The following is a 9,171-nucleotide window of genomic DNA, read 5'->3' on the forward strand; positions in this document are numbered from 1 at the left end:
AACAAATCCCACTCATCCCCAAACATGATTTGCTCTCATGAAGATGATGTTATCCCTGTGTACTTGAGCGCCACACCGTAATATAATAACACAGGGCTTGTTATTGATCGCAGTGTGTTTTCTCTGTGCTATATCTCTCCCTGGGAGGACTCTGAAGGAAGTGTAGCATTTCTGTACGGGGAAAGACATGCAGGAGATTGACATTTATAAAGGAGGCAGGTGGATTGTGTGGATTCTCATGCATAACCTGTAATGCCGTAAAATAACCCAAGCCTAGCGCTGAAGGGGGCCCACACCTTCATACAGTCAGACCAGGGGGAGAAAACAGAGAGAAACCTAAACACAGTGAATGGTTAACCAGCCAGCCGGCGGTAACTCAACCTTCATGGAGAGCGAGAGACCTGAGCAGGCTTGAGTTTGCATGGATCTCATGACAACCTGGCTCCGAGGCAATGATTGTGTGTTTTTCTCCCCACTGGAAACATATTTACCCTCGCCTTCCACATGAGATGGCGACGTCAAGCATGGTTTGTGTCCACCACGCTAGTGGCCGGCTGGTTGTGCTGCACACAGGCTCGCACACATCAAAAAGAATAAATACAGGGCAGGGTAATGACACTGTCGGACATAGCTTTACCACAGGGAGGCTAGAGGGGAACTGGGAACTTGCATTGGCAAGGAGCGTGCTTTTTGTTGATAGGGGACCCCGGTCGTCATGTGAGAGTTAACATTGTTTTAGGCTGCAATGAGCATGTTATCAACCACCAGCAACCAAGACTCCAAGGCTGTAGCCCATTGGGCAAAGTGCGCAGCCCCCCTCTAAACCAGGAAATGTCAGCTACATCGTTTTGTAAATCATTAATTGCCGTGTAGCCATTGAGGTAATTTCATTAAGTTATTATTAATATAGTCTAATAGGTCTATATGTTAACTTGTGGGAATTTGCCTATATGGATAGGGATCAATTGAAATGCTAAGTTAAAAAATAGGATCTTACAGTGTTCGGCTTTCACAGTGCAATTCAGAGAAACATATTATAATTTTGGTGCACATAGAAAGGAGTCACGATCAAATTAAATTAAATCTAGTTGTATTGGTCACATACACATATTTAGCAGATGTTATTGTGGGTGTAGCGAAATGCTTGTGTTCCTAGCTCCAACAGTGCAGGAGTATCTAACAGTGCAGTAGTATCTAAAAACGATTTACAACAATAGACAAAAATATAAAAATAAAATAATGGAATTATGAAATATATAAATATTAGATCGAGCAATGTTGGAGTGGCATTGACTAAAATACAGTAGAATAGAATACAGTATATACATATGAGATGAGTAAAGCAGTATGTAAACATTATTTAAACATTATTACAGTGGCCAGTGATTCCAAGTCTATATACAGTTGAAGTCGGACGTTTACATACACTTAGGTTGGAGTCATTAAAACTTGTTTTTCAACCACTCCACAAATTTCTTGTTAACAAACTAGAGTTTTGGCAAGTCGGCAAGGACATCTACTTTGTGCATGACACAAGTCATTTTTCCAACAATTGTTTACAGACAAATTATTTAACTTATAATTCACTGTATCACAATTCCTGTGGGTCAGAAGTTTACGTACACTAAGTTGACTGTGCCATTAAACAGCTTGGAAAATTCCAGAACATGATGTCATGGCTTTAGAAGCTTCTGACAGGCTAATTTACATAATTTCATTCAATTGGAGGTGTACCTGTGGATGTATTTCAAGGCCAACCTTCAAACTCAGTGCCTCTTTGCTTGACATCATGGGAAAATCAAAAGAAATCAGCCAAGATCTCAGAAGATTTTTTGTAGACCTCCACAAGTCTGGTTCATCCTTGGGAGCAATTTCCAAACGCCTTAAGGTACCACATTCATCTGTACAAACAATAGTATGCAAGTATAAACACCATGGGACCACGCAACCATCATACCGCTCAGGAAAGAGACGCGTTGTGTCTCCTAGAGATGAACATACTTTGTTGCGAAAAGTGAAAATCAATCCCAGAACAACAGCAAAGGACCATGTGAAGATGCTGGAGGAAACAGGTACAAACGTATCTATATCCACAGTAAAACGAGTCCTATATCGATATAACCTGAAAGCCGCTCAGCAAGGAAGAAGCCACTGCTCCAAAAACGCCATTAAAAGACAGACTACGGTTTGCAACTGCAAATGGGGACAAAGATCCTCTTTTTGGAGAATTGTCCTCTTGACTGATGAAACAAAAATAGAACTGTTTGGCCATAATGACTATAATTATGTTTGGAGGAAAAAGGGGGATGCTTGCAAGCCAAAGAACACCATCCTAAACGTGAAGCACAGGGGTGGCAGCATCATGTTGTGGAGGTGCTTTGCTGCAGGAGGGACTGGTACACTTCACAAAATAGATGGCATCATGAGGAGGGAGAATTATGTGAATATATTAAATCAACATCTCAAGACATCAGTCAGGAAGTTAAAGCTTGGTCGCAAATGGGTCTTCAAAATGGACAATGACCCCAAGCATACTTCCAAAGTTGTGGAAAAATGGTTTAAGGACAACAAAGTCAAGGTTTTGGAGTGGCCATCACAAAGCCCTGACCTCAATCCTGTAGAAAATTTTTGGGCAGAACTGACAAAGTGTGTGCGAGCAAGGAGGCCTACAAACCTGACTCAGTTACACCAGCTCTGTCAGGAGGAATGGGCCAAAATTCATCCAACTTATTGTGGGAAGCTTGTGGAAGGCTACCCAAAACGTTTGACCCAAGTTAAACAGTTTAAAGGCAATGCTATCAAATACTAATTGAGTATATGTAAACTTCAGACCAACTGGGAATGTGATGAAATAAATAAAAGCTGAAATAAATCATTCTCTCTACTATTATTCTGACATTTCACATTCTTAAAATAAAGTGGTGATCCTAACACCTGTACATAGGCCATCTATAATTTAGCCCAAACAACTACCTCTCCCCCTACTATATTTATTTATTTATTTTGCTTCTTTGCACCCCGTTATTTCTATCTCTACTTTGCACATTCTTCCACTGCAAATCTACCATTCCAGTGTTTTACTTGCTATATTGTATTTACTTCGCCACCATGGCCTTTTTTTTGCCTTTACCTCCCTTATCTCACCTCATTTGCTCACATTGAATATCGACTTATTTTTCTACTGTATTATTGACTGTATGTTTGTTTTACTCTATGTGTAACTCTGTGTTGTTGTATGTGTCAAACTGCTTTGCTTTATCTAGGCCAGGTCGCAATTGTAAATAAGAACTTGTTCTCAACTTGCCTACCTGGTTAAATAAAGGTGAAATAAATAAAATAAAAAAAATGTCAGGAATTGTGAAAAACTGAGTTTAAATGTATTTGGCTAAGGTGTATGTAAACTTCCAACTTCAACTGTATATAGGGCAGCAGCCTAAGGTGCAGGGTTGCGTAACTGGGTGGAAGCCGGCTAGAGATGGCTATTTAACAGTCTGATGGCCTTAAGATAGAAGCTGTTTTTCAGTATCTCAGTCCATACTTTGATGCACCTGTACTGACCTCACCTTCTGGATGACTGCATGGTGAACAGGCCACAGCTCGGGGGTCCTTGATGATCTTTTTGGCCTTCCTGTGACATCGGATGCTGTAGGTGTCCTGGAGGGCAGATAGTTATTTAACTATCTGCCCCAAATGATGCGTTGGGCAGACCACATCACCCTCTGGAGAGCCCTGCGGCTGTGGGCGGTGAAGTTTCATATCAGGCGGTGATACAGCCCGACAGGATGCTCTCAATTGTACATCTGTCAAAGTTTGTGAGGGTTTTAGGGGCCAAGGCACATTTCTTCAGCCTCCTGATGTTGAAGAGGCGCTGTTGCCTCCACCCACACTGTGTCAACCATTTTCAGATCGTTAGTGATGTGTACGCTGAGGAACTTGAATCTTCCACCTACTCCACTGCGGTCACGTCGATGTGGATAGGGGTGTGCTCTCTTTGCTGTTTCCTGAAGTCCACGATCAGTTTTGTTGATGTTGAGTGCAAGGTTCTTTTCCTGGCACCACTCTCCCAGGGCCCTTACCTCCTCCCTGTACGCTGTCTAGTCATTGTTGGTAATCAGGCCTACTACTGTTGTGTCGTCTGTAAACTTAATGATTGAGTTGGAGGTGTTTGTGGCCACACAGTCATGGGTGAACAGGGAGTAAAGGAGGGGCCTGAGCACACACCCTTGCGGGGCCCCTGTGTTGAGGATCAGCGAAGTGGAGATGTTGTTACCTACCTTCACCACCTGGGGGGCGGCCCATCAGGAGGTCCAGGACCCAGTTGCACAGGGCGAAGTTCAGACCCAGGGCCTCAAGCTTAATGATTAGCTTGGATGGTACTCTGGTGTTGAATGCTGAGCTATAGTCAATGAACAGCATTCTTACACAGGTATTCCTCTTGTCCAGATGGGATAGACCAGTGTACAGTACGATGGTGATTGCATAGTCTGTGGATCTATTGGGGTGGTAAGCAAATTGAAGTGTTTAATGACTAGCGGGTTTGCTTGTATGACATCAAAGCATTATTTAATATAATCCTCAACCTCTCATCTTTCAAAATATATTCTCGTAATTTACAGCATTTCCCTCTCTAAGACATCAAAACATTTGCAAAAGTTGCCAAATCAGCGGGAGGGATGGGGAAGCTTCTTTCGCGTGTGGTGCTGAAGTTCAGAACAGCTGTAAGTCAAAACCCATAGTGAGCTGAGCTCTAACGTAATTTATAGCATGTTACTATAACAGCCACTGCGTTCCTATTTAGGCGCGTATCAGCCCCCCCCCCCCCCCCCTTCCCCATGTCTACGCCAGAAAGAGAGAAATCTGAAATTTGATTAAGTCCACACAGCATTTACACATGCAGCCCAAATAGTGATATTTGTTCCACTAATTGGTATTTTTTACCTGTGTAAACGCAGCCCATGATGCACAAATGTGTACAAACGCTCTTCACCAAACATGAATGCCACAAAGTGAGAGAGTAGGCTCTCAACATTAACAAGGTTAGCAAGATTACTCTGAAGGTGACGACACCAAACCTATTTCACAGGTCCCAAAGTACAAAGCACATTTTAGCCAATCAAAATGGCAAGGAAGTCTCACATGGAGATCTGTGGGACCCTACTCTGAGAGGGGAAGATGAAAGATCCATATGTCCCAGTACCACAAACTTGACAGGGCCATGCCTGTAGGAACCCCCCACCCCCCCACCCCCACCTCTCCCCTAAGCATCCTCCACTATAGGCCTCATCAGGTGTCACTTCTGGCTGGCGGTAAAGTGTGACATCCCCAATAGGCAGATCCTCCCCTTACTAATGACCCTCTCAGATGGAAAGGAACCTCTCTCATGAGGCTAATTTCAGTTGTTGCGTCCCAATTTTCACACTTTAGGAAGATTACAATGCCCTGGCTTGAGTTGTAAACACTACGTGGCAGAGATCCAACTACAGATCTTCTAACATCACCTGCCTCATATGAAGCCTCTTCTTTAGGGTGCTGCTATAGGCCACCAAGTGCAAAATGTCCGTATCTGGAGAATATGTGTGTGGTGTTAGATAAGGTCTCTGATGCAAACAGAGAAATGTATTTTCTTGGTGGCCTGACCATTGACTGGTTATCATCTAGTTGTCCTCTCAAGAGGAAGCTTCTTAATGTGACTAATGCCTGTAACATGACCCAGGTTATCACTCAACCAACTACAGTGTATACCAATAGAGTTGGATCTGTGACATTCACTTGTATTGATCATATCATCACTAATGCTGCAGAGCTTGGCTCCAAAGTAATATCAGTTCCCATTGTGGCAATAACAAGGAAAGCCAAAGTACCAAAGGCGGGGCCTAAAGTTATTTATAAGAGATCATACAAAATGTTTTCTCAGGACTCTTTTATTGAAAATGTAAAAAATGTATGTTGATCTGATGTGTATAAGGAGGAGAATCCAGATTCAGCACTTGGAGAATTTGTTAAATTATTTTTGCCAATTGTTAACAAGCATGCACCTGTTAAGAAAGTAACTGTGAGAACTGTTAGAGCCCCCTGGATCGATGATGAATTGAAAAAGCAGGTTTTCATCAAGGATCTCTCTGTACTTTGCAGCTTAATTAAATAGTACCTGCAAAACACAAGTCTCAACGTCAACGGTGAAGAGGCGAATCCGGGATCCTGGCCTTCTAGGCAGAGTTGCAAAGAAAAAGACAAATCTCAGACTGGCCAATAAAATTAAAAGATTAAGATGGGCAAAATAACACACTGGACAGAGATATGGCTTTTCTTTGCAACTCTGCCTAGAAGGCCAGCCTCCCAGAGTCGCCTCTTCACTGTAGACGTTGAGACTGGTGTTTTGCAGGTACTATTTAATGAATCTGCCAGTTGAGGACTTGTGAGGCATCTGTTTCTCAAACTAGACACTCTAATGTACTTGTCCTCTTGCTCAGTTGTGCACCGGGGCCTCCCACTCCTCTTTCTATTCTGGTTAGAGACAGTTTGCTCTGTTCTGTGAAGGGAGTAGTACACAGCGTTGTACGCTGTGTCAGTTTCTTGGCCATTTCTCGCATGGAATATCCTTAATTTCTCAGAACAAGAATAGACTGGCAAGTTTCAGAAGAAAGTTATTTGTCTCTGGCCATTTTAAGCGTGTAATCGAACCCACAAATGCTGATGCTCCAGATACTTAACTAGTCTAAAGAAGGCCAGTTTTATTGCTTCTTTAATCAGCACAACAGTTTTCAGCTGTGCTAACATAATTGCAAAATGGTTTTCTAATGACCAATTAGCCTTTTAAAATGATAAACTTGGATTAGCTAACACAACGTGCCATTGGAACACAGGAGTGATGGTTGCTGATAATGGGCCTCTGTATGCCTATGTAGACATTCCATTTAAAATGGAAGTAAATTACTATAAATGACTAGTAAATGACTATAAATGACTATTTTAGCTGGAAAATATTTTTCTTCAGCTAAAATAGTCATTTACAACATGAACAATGTCTACACTGTATTTCTGTTCAATTTGATGTTATTTTAATGGACAAATAAATGTGCTTTTCTTTCAAAAACAAGGACATTTCTAAGTGACCCCAACCTTTTGAACGGGAGTGTATATATTTGTATATCCTTGTCTATAACTGTTTTGTACCTTGTCATGTGTTTGTTCTCTTTACGTGGACCCCACGTGTGCAGTAGCTAATGGGGATCCTAATAAACTAAACTAAACAGAATGCCTGTGCATTACAAATACACCAACCATGATGTAGCAGTAGCCTGCAGTAACTGACATTCTCTTTTTCATTGGCGTACGCACCCTGGTATGTTATTGCGTAAGACACAGGGTTATGGCGGATAAGTGTGGTAAATGCAAACGAAGATCTATGCATGCCTACACATGGCTCGCGATTAAACAAATAGAATGAAACCCGCGATGCATGAAATTGCCAGAGAAAAGTAACTTGCTGCTATTGTGATCCGGGCAAAATGTAACAGTGACAATGATTGTTGTTTTGTCCCTTTTGTGTGGCGGTTCACTTAAGGGCGAACCCTCAACGCGATTAAAAAGGGCTGCCGATATCGACACCTCTCTTCCCTCCAGCTCAACAAAGGAACAGACAACCGATCAATCCTAAATGGATTGGAATCACGGCACCCGCCACCACTCTGCCACTGAGCCTCTAGCCTTTATTCATCGTGAGGGATGGATGGAAAGAGAAAGGGGGAAAGAGAGAGAGAAAGCCATCACAAAGGCTTGTTGGCGGAGGCTCGGTGCTTTTAGGCCGGTGCCAAAAACCTGTTTCTCTAACATCTCACTTCCAGGATTCGCCGAGGGCCACTGTGTGCCCTGCTTTGGAGCCACTCACTGGTACCCCAGGAAAACAGATAGGGTCTTCTGATCTCCTGACTGGGGTCCTCTCAAGTCCAGGCCTGACTCGCGGACAAGGATGGGTGTCCCCCTTGGTCTGTCTATCTGTCTGTCTCTCTCTATCTCTGTGTCTATGATCTATGGTCAGTGTGAGAGGAGGCTGTAGTGTAAAGTGGCTCTTTATTGAGTGTCACGCTAGCCGATGATTGCTGTTTAGTGGTTATCACCCTTCAACACCAGGCCTGTTAATTAGGCTTTAATAGTCTGAAAAGCAACTCTTGAGATGCACTCCTAAAGCAAGGCTGTGAGACTGTAGGCTGGGGTATATGGCCCACTATTCTTTGTGTGAGTGTGTGTGTGTGGGGGGGGGGGTTGTGCTAGGCTAATCAGGAGAGGCCCATTGTAAGTGGCATGTCCATGGTCTATCTCATCGATGATGTGGCAGCCAAACAATGCTGGGAGAAACAATGGACAGGGACTGTCAGTGGAGATTACAAACGTCTGTGGGAGAAGCATTGCCCCAGGAGACTGAGCATCACCATATTGGCAGGCTAATAAGATACCGACGCACTGTACACAAAAGTGTTGTAAATTCATTTCAGAGTGATAGCTCGGGGTGGCCTTGGGTGACATTTCAGCACGGGTCATATTGAGGTGATAGAGGATGGCTAGCTCGTTCACATTAGCTCACCTTCTAAAGAACATTAGCATGAAATAACTGTCTTTGTGGTTTCTGAAAGCAATTTAAAGCTTTAGAATGATTTGTGCTATCACTAATCAGACAATTCATTGTGCTTGGAGAAACATTATTATCCTATAAAATCCGCAATGTGGAGAACGTAAACGGAATCGTGGAATCCAGACATTAAAACAGAATTCAATTGTCACGTTCTGACCTTAGTTCCTTTTTTATGTCTCTATTTTCGTTTGGTCAGGGCGTGAGTTGGGGTGGGCATTCTATGTTTTGTTCTGTGTGTTGTATTTCTATGTGTTTGGCCTGGTATGGTTCCCAATCAGAGGCAGCTGTCAATCGTTGTCTCTGATTGAGAACCATACTTAGGTAGCCTGTTCCCACCTGTGTTTGTGGGTAGTTGTTTCCTGTTTTGTGTTGTGTTCACCTTTCAGGACTGTTTCGATTTTCATTGTTTCACTTTTGTTATTTTGTATTTAGTGTTCAGTTATAATAAATGTAACATTGACACATACCACGCTGCATTTTGGTCCGATTTGTCCTATTCCTCGTCCGAAGAAGACGACGATCGTTACATCAATAATATAAAA

The sequence above is a fragment of the Salvelinus fontinalis genome, chromosome 36 (assembly GCF_029448725.1).
Source record: "Salvelinus fontinalis isolate EN_2023a chromosome 36, ASM2944872v1, whole genome shotgun sequence".
Taxonomy (NCBI): Eukaryota; Metazoa; Chordata; class Actinopteri; order Salmoniformes; family Salmonidae; genus Salvelinus; species Salvelinus fontinalis.